Here is a 15,496-nt window from a genome sequence, read left to right as displayed (position 1 = left end):
GTGCCTGAGACCAGCATCTCTATTGAAAGCTCCCAGTGGCAGAAAGCTGGTAGAGAAAGCTTTTTTGATGGTGAAAAAGTTACATTCTTGTCCATCAACAGCTGTAAATTGTAACTGATGCTAAAAAGTAGGGGACAGAAATTTTAGCAGGGCCTGTTACAGCAGTGCAAGGGGTGATGGTTTTAAACTAAAAAAGGGGAGATTCAGGCTTAACATGAGGACGAAATTTTTTACAATGTGGGTGGTGAAACTTTGGAACAAGTTGCCCAGAGAAATGGTGGATGCCCCATCCCTGGAGGCATCCCAGGCCAGGCTGGATGGGGCTCTGAGCAACCTGAGCTGGTGAAGATGTCCCTGCTCATGGCAGGGGTGGCACTGGATGAGCTGGGAAGGTCTCTTCCAACTGTTCTATGGTTCTACGATTCTAAGTAAGTAAAGCAACCTGAGTAAGACCTTGGGAAATCAGTGTCTGCTGGACTGACCTGGGCTTCTGAGTAGTTTTGCTGCTGCGGGCAGTTGAAACCATACCCGTGTGCATCAGCCAAGAGCAGGCAAACACCGACAGCCTCATCTGAATTTCCTCAAACTGTTTGGACTTCTCTGTCTCGCTATGAGCAAATTTGGTCCAGAGCTGCTCCTCCAGGAGCTGGCACTCAGGGCAGAGGGGCAGTAGGTTGGGGGGACCTATGTGGGGGGTCTCACTTGTGTTGTGCCTGCAGCGAGGCTAAACAGAGACCGTCTGTCTCCAGTGCTATTGATCCAGCACAAGCGCTAAATTCATTTTAAGGATGCTGAGAGGGAGCGAGCAAACTATACATGACAGATGTTAGTCACGTTGCTTTATGTACTACTTAAAGGTGTTCAGATGTTCTGGTGATGAGGGTGCAAATAAAACCAATGCAGAATAGAGTGAAACAGACTAAGAAAGGATTTTTAGTTTTAAAAAGCTGAAAAGGCTTTTTTAGCTTGAGGGGGAGTAAATATCGTAGTACCCACATCATCGATTTTCCCTCTGGATTTGACTTCAAAGCACTTGTACGATTCTTTGGAAATGACACCACAACAAGCAACTTAGAAGAGAAACTGAGAATACCTTTTGTGTTGGAAATACCAGGAGAAACTGTCCAATGATTATTGAAAGAGAGAAATGCAGAACTCATTAAGACAAGATTGCTTGGAAAGCTTATGATGGTGCTGCATGCAAAAGAAAAGGAAAAAAAAAAAGGCAACTTAAGCAAAATCCTTAGCACCCTTTCCCCACTTCTCTCTATGCACTTTCTAGCACTTCAGTTCACAGGCTCAGTTGCAATCAATTTTAGCTTGTAACAATTCAGCAGTTTAAGATCTCCATAATAGTTGAGACCACCGCTGTTCAATGGGTTGCACAGCTTTCGGAAGAGCCTGCCTGTTGTGCTGGGGAGGGGGATAAGTGCAAAGGGAAGGAAGAATCAGGGCGGCAAGCTGCTTCCAATTTGTCTATCCAAATCTAAGATCTTTTTATGGGGTGTGGGTTATTATTGGAAAGATCTCAGTCTTCACCTCTTTGAGGAGTTCTCTGAGGTCTTCTTTTATGCTTTTCAGTGTATTTGTGCTTTTGCACACATGGAACAAATGCCAGCCCTCAGGATAGAGGGGATAAGACAAGATCAAAGAGAATCATTCAGCGTTCTGCCACTGAATAAAGCGGGATTGTTTGCCTGCATGGGAAAGTGAAACAGCAAAGTATCCACAGGGTGACACGATGTGGTTCCTCATGAGCACTTGTGGTGAACACATTAAGTGCAAGACACCTTGCACAAAGGTAATAGGAATTTTGCCTAAGGGAGGCACCCATAAATGTTAGTGAGGGGTAGATGGTTCATGGTCAATCTGGCCCTTGCTTCCATCTCCTGACTGCCACAAGTAGCTGCATCCTGGATCCTGCTGATGAGAAGAGTTTGGCACCTGAGAAGTTCAGTGGCAAAACTGCACTGAAAAAGCAGTGGCTGCAAGGCGAGTCTGAGGAAAGCAGGGTGGTAGGTTGGAGAGACACTCAGAGCCATAATTTCGTCTTTCTGGCATAACTGGACAGAGAGTTGGGAGTATGGGAGAATAGTTACAACACTCCTGGCCCTCAGGAGATGAACCACTGGCCAGCAGGAGGAGGTATGAATGGCTGGGCCACCTTCCACTACTATAGCAGGGGGAGGACTAGACCTAGCACACCAGTGCCAACCTTCCTGGCCTTCTGTAGCTGGCCTTTGCTAAAGGTTAGGGACATGGAAGCAGGCAAGGGAAGTTATCTGGCTCTAATTTCTCATTAGCACCAAGTAACCTACTTTCCTACTAATCCTGTTTTCTTGTCCTCATTTAGATCATCCTAGTGTAGGTCCAGCGTTGAGATGACCTCAGGGTACAAGTAAAGAGGGAGGAGGACTGATCATTCTGAAATGTGGGTGTTTGGATGGTTGAACCTCCTTGATTTTGAGGAACTTTGGTGTTTGTTGTGTTTTGGATTTTTTTGCAGGTTATTCTCAGCTGCCTGTCAGACTGGGCCATGATGAAACCCAACATCTTGCGGAGACATAAAATGGAAAACAGGCAACTCATCAGAAAAGTAACAGCTGTTTTACACCATCACAAAACAAAATCATCATACACTAAAAACTAGATTTAGCAGTTTAAAAGAGCTGCTAACACAAAATTAGCTGGAGACAACAGTGTGGTTTTGTAACTGACAGTGCTTCACTCAAATGCCCTAATTCATGTAAAAACAACTTAGGAAACATTAAATGGTTTGATGCTTTTGGAAAGGGGAATAGCATTCAGACTTAGAACGGCTGCTTAGGAGGAATGTGCAGATTTATTACATCATCTTTTTTTTTTTTTTTCCTTTTATGAATTTTAAATAAGCATTGTGTCAAAACTGCCACCTCTTAAATAACAATAGTCCTCCTGATGGAGGGAGACACCAGCTTTTATTGGCAAGTCATTTGTATTTATGTCAGGCTGAAAGCCAGTAAAAAGGTTGTACAAAGCTTTAATGGTGAATGAGATGGAATAAGAAGGCCTTGAGCACTTTGGATCATCAAATACTTCAGTAACTGGATATGGGCGTTCATACAACCATAAGTTCATACACATGGAGAGGATATAAAGACCCAATTGCATATGAATGGGCTTTCTGTTGCCTTCTGGAAGCTCATATGTATATACGATCTGTGCTAGATACAGGTGCAATACAAGTGTTCTTGTCCCAGCTGTATTTCCCACTGAGGATGAAAATTTCCCTGTGCTGTAGATACATCCTGCCCATAACCAACACAACTCCTGAGGGTTAGAAATTTGCCTGGCAAGAGATTCAGCTGATCATTTTACTACCAAAGGGTATGTGGCTTGGCCAGAGGTTTGTCATTTTGTGGCCATGAAGAGTTGATTCCTGATTGCTTAGGAATAGATTTTATTTGTCCATATAATTACTAAGAAAAGAATTGGGTTTATTTTTTCCATGAGGCAGCTGCCCTACTCTGGCCAAGATGCTTCCATATCTCCCATGGCAGCATGTTCCTTCATCTTCACGATCTGACCCTGCCTGTCTAGGGGTATTCTCCCACTGTGCCCCATCAAACTCTTGACCGAGGAGGGAATGCAGGGCTGGATACAGAGTAATAGAGGAATAAAGTTTGAGCTGAGGTCCAACTATTTGTTCTGTATGGATAAGTTATGGCCATGAAGAAGTCCTTTGCCTCTCAACAAATTGCAGGTGTGGGAGCAAAAAAAATGTGCCCTGTTCTTCAAGGGTATTTTTGTTTAGATCTTACTCTTCAAAAGACTACATATATAGATATAAGAGTTTACTTGCAATCCAAACCTTGAAAAGTTACAGACTCTCACAGTCTCTGACGGATCTGAATTTTTCAGCTAAACAACATCCATGCTCTTGACCTGAGACCTAGATTTCACATTTCGGGAATTAAATGAGCACCATTTTCTAAAAGATATTAGACCAAGGCTGGGCCATCCAAAGATGGCTTCAGGATTTAGATGAAGACATTGTCATGTCAAGGAGGCTTAAAACCTGACATATCTTGTTTCTGTTGAAAAAGCAGAACTAGATTTTTATACCACATTTTGTCTTGTTGTGTGCAGGAGACAAAGGGAAAATGGAAGCTGTTCTGGATTTAACATCTTCTACAGGATTGTCTGCAGTAGCAGGGTGTAAGGCTCAGTGACCCAGATGATCTGGCCTTGTCTTATATTACTCTGTTCCAAATTTACCCTAAGACTGTGCCAAAAACCTGCCAAAATATAAGGGAAATATTTGTGACCTTTGCCAAACTATGAAGCCTCTGGGTCTGAGATACCTCAGATGTTTTGATTAGACTGAAAGAGTTGAGCTTGGAAAAAAAGGGAGTGTGAAAGGAAAGATGTTTCCTACCTGCTGCTGCAAAGCCAGGGCGTGTGCCTGAGTGTCATCCTTCCTCCATACAGGAATCCTGCTTTTCTCAGGAGGGTGTTCAACCTGATTAAAAAAGAAAATAATTATATATATATATATATATATATATATATATATATATATATGTCTGTGTAAGAAATGGAGAAATTGTGGGGCAGGGAGAGGAGAGCCCCTTTTCCCTTAAAAGGGCCATACTCAGCCTCAAAGGACTGGAGCCCTCACCTTTCTCTTGCTGCAAACAATGACATTCAGGTCATGTCTCACAGGTGTGTCACAAAGTGGGGTGTTCTAGGAGCTGGGCAGCCACCCGGACCAGCTACTGCTGCAGACCTGGTGGGATGAACAGAGAACCTGGTGGCAAGCCAGGCACAGAGCCAGAGAAACTGATCTTGTTTCAGATAGACGGATGACTCTAAATGACCTGTAAAGACACCCCCTGAGCCCTGAGCCACAACATGAAGAGCCAAGACACCACCAGCACTTCTGAAGTAGTTATTAGTGACTGAAGTAGCACTTGTCGGCTGCAACTTCAGTTTCAAGTAAGTTTTTACAGCATCAATTTGAAGAAAGGTTATATCACAGTGTAACTGGTGTGCTGCTGACACTTACAGGAAATAATTGGTAGACTTGGAGTAGGGGAAGGCGCCAGTGGTAGAACAGAAGAGGCTGGGTACTCAAAACAAGACCAACAATAGTGTGTGAAACAAGAGCCAGGAATCCACCCTCAGCTCTGGTGAGAAAAGCATGAGGAAGCTGTAACCCATCCTGCAGAAAGCGCTTGGTTCTCCCCACCACGAGCTGTGCTGCTGTGACATTTAAAGGCTCATCTACAGCTGCAATTTGCAGCCCTGTCCTAACAAGAGGGCAAAAAACATGTTGCCCCTTGCAATTCTTGGCTGGCTTTTTGGAAAGCACATGTAATACAATCTCCAGCTGATTTTTGGCTTCAGGACAGCAAAGCCCAAGCAAAAGTTTATGTGTGTGTGTGTGTGTGATGTGGAGAAGACAGGAACCAGTCTGGAATGAAGCGCACAGTCTCATTTTACCTGTAGTTTGGCTGTGTGACGATAAAATAGAGGAGTTAGCATGCAAATCCAGCAGACCCTTGGCTGTCATCACCTTCCAATTAGCTGCATTTGATTGCAGTGGGCGCTGATGGGTTGTGTCAGCAGGTGAAGCAGGATGTCTGAAAGGTGCTCCGGCTGCCACGGACAGGAGAAGGCTGCGTGTGTGCGTGTTTTTTCCCCTGTGCTAGTTACTGGAATGATGCTGGCCTGCCAAATTAAAAGCGTTGCTGTCACTCACTGGCCAGAGGAACTGATACTGACCTCAGTGATCCTGCATTTCTGCAAACACTGGTGTAAGAGCCAGAACAGAAATGTAAAACCTTGTTCTTGTCCCAGGAAATGCAGAAACAAAACCAAGGGAAGAGGAACTGGCAAAAAAAGCAGAAGAAAACAGCGTAGTAGCCTGCACCAGCATAAAATACATCTGCATCCAGGGAATGGGAGCTTTGCAAACATATTTCTTGCTCTCATAAGAAGACAGTGTGTATGTTTGAGGCAGCCAGCCTGAGAGGATGGGCAGGGCTCTGGCTCCTTGGTGGCCTCTAAGACCTGCTCCTGACTGTGATGAAGCCAAAGTGGCAGTGTGTGAGTGAGTCAGGAGAGTGTCTCTGAAGTGAAGAGTACCTTGTATTTGTTCAAACAGAACTATCGTGGAAAATGATCTTCCTTCCAGGGGAAGAAAGCCAAGACAGCAACAACTTGGTCACAGCAATAAGCTAGAGAAATTACATTTACAGAGCAGTTTTGAAAAACAGGCATGTGATCCAGTTTTTCCAGAAAAAAGGGTGTTTCTACAGATAAAGTGCAAGTCATCCTGAGCCTCTATAAGAGTTTCAGTTGTGTGGAGCACCAAGAAAGTCAGCATCTTTTCTGTTTGTTATAAGTAAAACTCAGAAAGACATAGACACATTTTGTATGTAATAAATTAGGGGGAGGTGAGCAAGCTGAAGAAATTGCTTACATTAGAAATCTTAGTAACCTAAGTGTGAGCCCCAGGTCATGATAGAAAAAAAAGGACAAAGAGGCAGGATTTTGTGGAAATTAAAAATTCATGGTCAGCTTAAGATGAGGGCTCACCACAAGTGAGTAAATGCCAAAGGGGCTGCATGAAATTTTGATTCTGGACAAAAGAAAACAAGTCTGGAGTAGGTTTGTGAGTCACTGTCATAGCAGTGATACTAGAGTTTGCATATGCAGATAAGGTTGCCTAGAGAAAGGTATGGAAGCAGAAGAGGAAGAGACTAAGGATTGGTATCTGTAAAGCCAAAAAAAATTGGAGGGTTGGGAGATGATGAGGATCCTTCAGTCAACAAGAGCTGCATCGATAGAGGACAGAGTCTTGGATGCTCAGAAGAAGATATTTCAAAAGGTAAGCAATAATGCCAGAAATTGCTGATAGCTCAAGAGGCTGGGCCTGGCATAGTGTGGTCAAGTTTTGCCCAAGAAACACAGAAAGGTTTTTTTGAGAACTGTTTCAGTGGGATGTAAGGTTGGGTACATAGGACAGAGAAGGTGGAGAAAGCACATTAAGCAAGCCTAGATAAGAAAGGGTGCAAGGTCTCCATAAAGGCAAACTGAGACAAAGAGAAATTCTTACAAATGGAAGGAATAAAGCATTGTATTATGAGTGCTGAAGAATCAAGAATGGTGAAAGGTTCAGTATTATGAGAAAGGAAATGAGAGGGGAAGCTAAAGATCAAGAGATGAAACTAGACTTCTAGGTTATAAGGGTAACAGAAGAAGAAGAATGTTTGTGACTCTGATGGGAGAGGGAGGAAGAAGGGAAAAACAACCAGGTTCAATTTTGTCTTTAGAGAAATGTGCAAGAGCCTGTACACTGCTACAAATGCAAAAAGGGGGAAAGTTGAGGAAGAAGTCAAACATGCAGTTGGAAGAAGATGTGAGAGATGAGGGCTGGAGGAGAGGAAGAGAGAGACGGCATCACCAGGAAAGAGGAGGCAAATGACTCAGATGTGAAAGAGAAAGTGAAGCCGGAGTGGACCTCATACCTGTATCAACAGATGGTCAGAATGGATCCAAGGAGAAGAATAGATTCCAACTCCAGCTTGACCTGCAGAAAGGTCATGAGATTTGTCCTAAAAGTAAGGAACAATGATAGAAGAATTTAAGCTATTATTAATAACAGCATACTGTTTAACTGTAATAAAAATAGTGATGGTACTCTGAGCTATACATCATCTGTTTCTGCTGGTTTTGATTACCTTAAAAGAGACCATGCCAAAGAATCTTGAAAGAGCACTTTGGCACCTACCTCAAATCAGGCCTGCAAATCTACCTTGTCTCGCTCAGATAGAGAGCTTCTGTCCTTGAAATGTTAAACTCATTATCTGGTAGGTGTGGACAGTCTTATGTCTCACAGAGCCAGGAAGAAATTTGATGTATGTCACAGGGAGGGGGAAAAAAACCCCAACTCCTGAGAAATGTTGAGAGCGTGTGTATTTTTGGCAGAGGATACCAGCCAGACATGTCAGCTGATAGTGTCCATAGAGCTGGAAGACTGAAAATGAACTGCATTACAACAAACAGAGCTTTCACAACTGAAAGCGGCACACTGACATTTATATTACCTCCATCTGACATGACCTGACGGGCTGGGCTGGAGCGAAACCTGTTGCAACATCCATCCACTTCTGCCCCAGCCCATCAACACCTCTGCCATGAGCCTTTCTCACCATTCTGGGAAGCAAGGAGATCACAGACATCCTGATGCTCTTTGCTACAGGAAGGCCAGTTCCTGGCCAAATGCTCAGCTAACAAGCAGAGATGGTGCTTTTACCTTGTCCTGACTGAGGGGACCTTGTCATGGCCGTCAGTGCAAGTCAGGAGGGCTTGACAAGCTCTAACTAGAGAAGAAACGTGGAGGGGTCAGGAAAGGTTCCCTTCCTCTAGGCGGTTCTGTCCTCTGACACTGAACCAGACTGACTCCTTTGACCGTGGTGGTGTTACTCTGATTTACCTGAAGGTCTCAGGGAGCAGAATCCAGCCCAATAAATTATATCAATTTATGGGGTTTGCGTATGAGAGAAAGGGAAGTCCAGACTCGCGGTCCCTGGGGCTACTTTGGTGGCCGACTGTCAAGGTGTGTATTTTATTGTGTGTACCGCTTGTCTGATGATAGAAACTAAATTGAGAAGAGGCTTATTTCTCACAGGCCACTGAGCAACCAGAATGTGCTAACTGTCATACGCAGGAAGCACTCAGGTGTCGGGATTGTCAAGAGAGAAAGTGCAGCGCTTTTTATTAACTGCAAGAGCAATCAGCTCCTTGTGGGTCTGTTCAGTCTTGTGGAAACACATAGTTCACACTGGGCAGTGCTTGGAGGCTTAACACAGGTATCAACGCTGTGCCTCGGGTAATAACTTCACATTAGAGCTGTTCCATTATGGACTGTTGCATAGTCACAACTGTACTTGTGGTACTTGGTAGTCAGATCTCTTGAAGGAGTTTGCTGAATCTGAATAGGTGTAATACTACAGGATTCAATAGCATATTTAAACTGTATTTTGTCTTGCCCACTGAGGTCTTGCATGGCTTATGCAAGGACTGTTTATGCCTGGCGTGATGCTCTGCTCAGAGCCAAGCAGTGTGATGCATGGCAAAGGGACCCTAAAAATAGAAAGGGGGTGAAAAAGATTAATGCAAAACATTAGTGGCCTCCTCAAGTTAAAGACAGGTCCACTGACTCTTTCCTTGAAGGCTAGGAAAACGCCCCCAAATATGGAGGGGTCAAATCTGATTTTGGTTTTAATTTAACTTGTTTGAAACTAAATTTGGTCTAAATTCAACAACAAATGAAAAAAAAAAATCACACTTTGAAAAATTGGCTCTAGCAGCTGCAATGGAGCTTTTTGCTGGTGGTAGAAAGCTGGTGGTTCGGTTTTCATTTTCATTCTGACACTGTGTGACCACTGGACTCTGCAAGAGAAGCTCAGGGCCTCTATCTTCTCAGCTGGGATATCTCCAAACACCACTACCCAAAGCCACCACAAGTAGATCACTGCAGCATGCGTAGGAAGGAGGCCAAATACCACCCCTCACCCCCCTATTCCCTAAATTGCTTCCTCACTGCCTAGAGGTTATCAGAAATGGTATAAAAGGTTCAATTTCTGTCAAGGAGTCAGTACCTACATGAGAGCTGCTGCATCTCACGAAGCACCAGAAGTAGGGAAAATCTCTAACTTGTTGCCTCAGCTGGGAGTTTTCTGCCTGAAGTGATTGGTCTATTACATTTCCCTAGCATCAAATCAGCACGCAATTAAATATGTATGTGTGGGCAAAGTTCCAATCTGTTTACTTCACTGCTTTACCCAGGGAAAGTCCTGAGAATAGTTTTAAAGCAAGGGGCCATCTGGGCCAACAGAAATGTTCACGGCTGGCTGCAGTGCAGAACATAGTTGCAGACAGGGAAAATAGCTCACTACATCAGAAAGAGAAAAATGAAATACATGAGGCATGCTGGCCACTGCAGTGGCTCAGTCTCTCCCTTTTCACATGGTCAGGGATGCTGAACATCCCTCTCTGATTACTCCAGAGTGAAATGCTGCCCTGTGCTGCTGTACGAAATGCAGAGCCTTGGAGCTGTGCATGAAATTCCCCAGTTTATGGGGGTGAGCTGCACATTTTGAGGACAAGTGAAGTGACACATCCTATCTTCAGAGAAGGGTTGGTCAGCTGTACAGCGATTTGTGCCCTTAGCAGGTGCTTCAATGTCAAAGATATTAAAGCTGGTTATTTTCAGCACTGTGCCAAGTGCCGTACAGTCTTGTTCCTCCCCTACCCCCATTCTAATTAAATTTATAGGCAGTGACTATAAGCTGGGCTAACAGTTGAGCTGTCAAGTTAAGAAAGAAGCACCAGCAGTGCAGAACCCTCCAGCTGGAAAGACAAAGTTTCTGATGGTGGCTGTGCTTTCTGGAAATTATCTCTCCAGTCTCATCTCTCATATATTTCCCAATATAGCTCATCTTTCTGTCTGTCTCTCACATGCCCAGGTGCACACACGCAGAGGCACGTGCCCACTCCATGAATTATGTGCTATAGTCCCTTGCTTTGTTGGATTGCCCCTGTCTATACAGGAATATGTATATAATATAGCTGAGGGTTGTATCCTCCTGTCAGCTACATCAGTGCAATGCAGACTTCTCCAGCAGTGAACATGCCTGGGATGATTTAACCCTAGATGCAAACTACTCTGATTTTCAGTGGAGTTGGTGAGAACAGCAGGTTTTGCTATGGCTGCATGGTGCAAAGTTGTCCCAGAGTTTGGACCTTGTTAGTACAGTGCTATGGGCAGATCGCTGATAAATTGGGTCAATCTTGGTCACCACGCCAAGACTAATTTCCCTAGCAAGGCACAAAAATTATGTCTTTATATAGTTCGCAATGAACATTTCCTGGAGCTTTTGGTTTTACATTAGACCATCTCTCCAAGCTTCAGCATCCCAAATGACCTCTCTAAAGACTGGCTGAGTAGTGCTTCCAGAGACATCAACACCCAGGACGTACAGGGTATTCTCTTTCTCCTCTTGAATTGTCCTTCAGGAATTCACCTGTGCTGCCTTGGACTACGAGATGTGATAAGGTCACAGCCAGCAGTTAAGTGGCAGCATGCCAAACAAATATCTTTTCTATAGCCCTTCCAAGGATCACGTAAGCAAAACAGAGCATTGACTGGTCACTGTGTGGCACAGCAGGGTGCTTGTCCACTCCCTCTGTCCAGATCAAAGGAGGATAACAATTCTGATAAATCTGTCCCATCCAGAGGCTGCTCACAACATCACCAGGGAAGGAAGCTTGATGGAGGTTTGCAATGTGTTGTACACATTCCACTTAGCTTTGAAGCAAGTTAAACAAACTGGGGGATGATGTGATTCTGATTTCTGCATCTCCTGGATGGGGTGTTGCATTGCAAAGCCCGGACCTGGTGCCCAGAGTTTTCAGAAGAAAAACTATCTCAACTGCCCCACTACCACTGTGGTTCCTAAGACAGTTTTCCAAAACTGTGAAAAACCAGACAAGGATGAGGCAAAAGACATACAGGGACTGAGAGATAAAAAGGTTCTTTTTGGTAGAGCAGGGAGACTGCAAGAGGTCCCGAGAGTCCACAAAGGATGGGAGCGCTGAGGAAAGATGGAGTTCTTTCAAAGTCAGGCATCAGATTTTCCCTGTTACTATTTACTCTGATTTTAGAAGAAAAAAAAAAATGAAACAACCAAACCAAATGAAACTGTGTGGCTGGCAATGTTAAAAATTCCTTCTATAGGTGCCAGTAGTTAGTGATGCAGAGAAGCATGTGATGCAGTGATGTCCTTTTTAAGTAAAATCAAAAGACCAGGGATCAGGAGCAGTTTAGGTCTTCTCATGAATGGCTAAGATTTAAGATGCTCTGAGATATAATCTGGACAATTTGTCATCCTTTCCCCCCCCACAGAGAGGATAATTAACACTGTAAAATGCAGGAGGCTCCATGTACCCCTTTCTGATGTCAGGGGCCCATTTTAAGGTCAATGATTGAAATGCTGTGATGGTGTCAGCTGAGCTTGTGCGTCTGTTGCTAGGATTTTACTCACCAAGGACTCTTAAGACAATGTATGTTCATTAGTTTACAAGAAGATATAATTACCCATCCAAACTGTACCATGTTTCATTTGCTACTAACCTTCTGATTCACCCAGGTAGGTGGCAATGAGTGCATTTGCTAACTGGTGATTACCAAATTAGTTGCATGATAAACCTTTTTCAACATACCTTTTAGGGAAAAAAAAAAAGAAAAATTAATAATGAGTTGATATTTTCTTTCAACATGCTGTAATTTTTATTAATTTAACTTGAGCCAATTTATTAGGGGGAAGAGAGAGCTTGTATTCCTTTGAACTCGTATTGCAAAATAGGCAAACAGCAGGAAAATTTCCAAATGCAGTTATATTTTAAAATACACATTAATTATAAATCCACTTATTCTTTGTAAAGGCAGGGGCTGCAGCCTGGTTGGTGGAGGGAATAGGGGGTCATGTATAAATTGTCTCCCAAGGACCCTACTGAAATTTCCATAGCATTCACCATATGACACTGATGTGTGAAAATTGACATGAAGATTTGAAAATTGGGACCGAGGGAGACCAAGCATAAAATAACTTCAATTTTGCGCTCTCTCTGTCTCTCAGAGGAATAGTGCAGTGGACTGACCAACACAACACAAACAAGCGAAGGGGAGAGAAAAAAATATTCAGGGAGAAGGATAGGAGTTATTAAAGGGAAAACACACTCCTCACTCTCAGAGAGAAAGGATGATCAATGGATTTAGTCACAGAGAAATTCAAGCAGAAAATTGCTGCTGTTTTTTATCTGAGAGGCAGAAAGTTTAACCAAACCAGAATTCTCTCAACTCAGTCCAAGGCAAACAGTGAAGAAAACCACCGTATTTTGAAACAGTGAGAGAATTGTGTGTTTGTGTAAATTTTTGTGTGTGATTTCTCAAAGTTGTGATGCCAAATGAATTGTGAGGTAGAGTTGGAAGCCCTGAATATGGAAGATTTTATTCTAGCTCCTTTTTTTTTTTTTCTGTGGAACCCCAGACTCTGTACAACATCCTCAGTTGAAAGACTTACTTTCCAGCTATCTTTTCCCATATTCAAAAGTCATACACCACAGTGGCCATAACTACAAGGAAGCTGTCAGGTTGCTGTTTATAATCTGCCATGAGTTTTGAAACCCTGCCATGATTAGAAAGCCAACCTTTTCCACTGTGAACAGCCATCAGGCTGCAGATAAATGGAGCCACCAGACTTAGCTGTTAAAAAAGAAGTCCTGTTCCTTCTTCAGAATGAGAGTAAAACCTTAAAATCAGTAAAAATGGATCAGGACAAGAACACACAGATCAAAATTAAATGTTTCAGTCTGTCTCCTGCAACCTAAGTCTCCAGGGGTTAATTGTTTTGCTCCAGACAGATAGGCACTGTTTTTAAATGCTCTACAAATGTTTTCAGTTGCTGTTCTTTGGGATGTTTTTTTCACCCTGAATGTGTTTTTTGAGAACTAGGTCTTGGTATTCTAGAGCCTCTTGCTAACACTTGTCTGCAAGCATAAAATCAGCCCAGCCTTGAGATTGGCCTTTACCCCTTCCAAAAAATTGATCACTATGCAAAGACAGAAGGTACCAAAGCATCACCAGTCTGTGGAAATAACAGCAACGTTCACCTCCTAGAGTATACCTGCTATTCAGATATCCATAAGTTTCTTAGCATCGCTTAAGTGTTCAATGGTTCACATCCTTGGATTATTGGTCAAAATGCCTACCGACATTAGAAATTCACTTCAGGCTCCCAGCAGGACCATCCAACCCTGCTGCACTGCCATGCAGAGAGATACCCTACCTGTAAGCCCAAGGGGCTTTTGGAAAACCCAGATCTGTTATAACATTGCTCTTAAAATTCTGTATCTGCTCTGTTCTGCTCTAGATAGACATTTAACACTCACCATCATCAGGAGCATGGAACAAGAGTCCTGTTGCTCGTGCTGCTGTTTCCTTTCTGGATCATAAGTTGTTTGCTGATCTCTGTTATCCCAAAGACATCTGCAAGACAATGGAAATGCAAGTTTATACATACCTGTTATCTATGTATATAGATAGAGATAGCGATGAGGTGGAGACAGTGAAAATGGCTTTAGCTTTAAAACTAATGTTTCTTTACTTACTCTAAGTCCTATATTCCTTCTCAGTCTGAGAAGGCTCACTGTACAGTCCTGAACACTCTGCTGTTTCCCCAGACTATTTTTCTCAGGCTTACTTACTTTATTTTATTTAGCTTTGTGGCACATAAGGTTCCTTGTGCTTGCTGATATGATGATCTACAAGACCAGCGTTCACATGCTATGGATCTCATTTATTACAAAGTGAAGTATATAATAATGAAAAATAGCTACAGCTATTCCTTCTCTCTCCAGGGTATCTCAGCACCCTTATGGATGACCGCACATGTAGTCAGCTCCATAGAAACAAATGGAGGGGAAATGCCAGCGCACTGTTCAAAGCTGGAGGACCGAGTGCTTCTGGTCTAGAAGCATACTTGATCCATGGCTTCTGTTGAAGGCATATTACTGAGGGTACTGGAAAGAAATTAGTTATATATTTTGAAACAACACACCCACATATTGGAGCAGATGGGCCTTGTAGGACCTGGGGAGCCTGCAGAAAGGAGAATTCTTTATTATAGTGGCCCATAGGAAGCATTTGCCAATAAACACCTTGAGGATTTTTCAATAGTGTCCAGAGGAAAATGCCCCATGATTCACAGACTTACACAAGAGCTGCCCATCATTGACTCTTAATGCTCTACTGAGCATGAAAACAACAGCACGGAAACACTATGAAGAGGCCTTGCAGGTAATTTCACAGGGTAACAAGGAACACCAGGCTTATTGTAATTACTGGCACTGGGGACAACGGAGTTAGTTTAAATTAAGTGCTGGGACCTCTAGGGCAGCTTCTGTGTTTCACACACTGACTAGGTTTAGTAAATTTTGTACTTTGACTCATCTAATATAGTTACATAAAATTAGATGGATTGGGTTGCACTCAAAATATGGTTTTGAATGACTTTCTACAACTAGGAAAACTAGAAAGTTACATTAAAAAAAAAAGAAAAGGAAATTTTCCCAGTGATCATCTGATTACAACAGCAGAGGCTTTAAAGAGTATCACGAGAAAACTGCAAGAATTCACAACACTAGAACAGTAATGATGATTATATTAATAGGGGTTTAATATTATATAAACAGAAAATAGATAGCAAAGCCACAGTATCTAATGATTTCTTTGCTTTCTTTTACCAGCCTGTTGCAATACAGTGGCCATGAGCCGGCATTGCCTTGAAATATAGTTCTGTAATATGTGTGTCACAGAAGCTATTATTTACGTACTTAAATCTATTTGTACTCTGCCTGAACACAACAAGGTTGATGCCATCTCCCT

General features: G+C 42.9%; 1 protein-coding gene and 1 long non-coding RNA gene across 3 annotated transcripts in view; both read right to left on the bottom strand.

The window, feature by feature from the left end:
• Positions 1-5,834, bottom strand: part of LOC110356557 (uncharacterized) — a 50,141-nt gene extending 44,307 nt beyond the window's left edge. The window contains exons 1-2 of one of the 2 annotated variants that reach the window (XR_010475356.1): positions 5,485-5,834; positions 4,418-4,501 (exon numbers count right to left, since the gene is read on the bottom strand). This is a non-coding gene — a long non-coding RNA (uncharacterized LOC110356557). The remainder of the gene's footprint in view (positions 1-4,417; positions 4,502-5,484) is intronic. The other variant, XR_010475357.1, reaches the window with a different exon arrangement.
• A 6,347-nt stretch (positions 5,835-12,181) lies between these two features.
• LOC110356571 (uncharacterized) overlaps positions 12,182-15,496 on the bottom strand; it is a 40,501-nt gene continuing 37,186 nt past the window's right edge. Inside the window, exons 11-12 of the mRNA XM_065076654.1 lie at positions 14,002-14,098; positions 12,182-12,273 (exon numbers count right to left, since the gene is read on the bottom strand). The gene's annotated coding sequence lies outside the window, so the exon portion shown is untranslated. The remainder of the gene's footprint in view (positions 12,274-14,001; positions 14,099-15,496) is intronic.

The sequence above is a fragment of the Columba livia genome, chromosome 11 (assembly GCF_036013475.1).
Source record: "Columba livia isolate bColLiv1 breed racing homer chromosome 11, bColLiv1.pat.W.v2, whole genome shotgun sequence".
Lineage (NCBI taxonomy): Eukaryota > Metazoa > Chordata > Aves > Columbiformes > Columbidae > Columba > Columba livia.
This window is presented reverse-complemented; position numbering and strand designations above follow the sequence as displayed.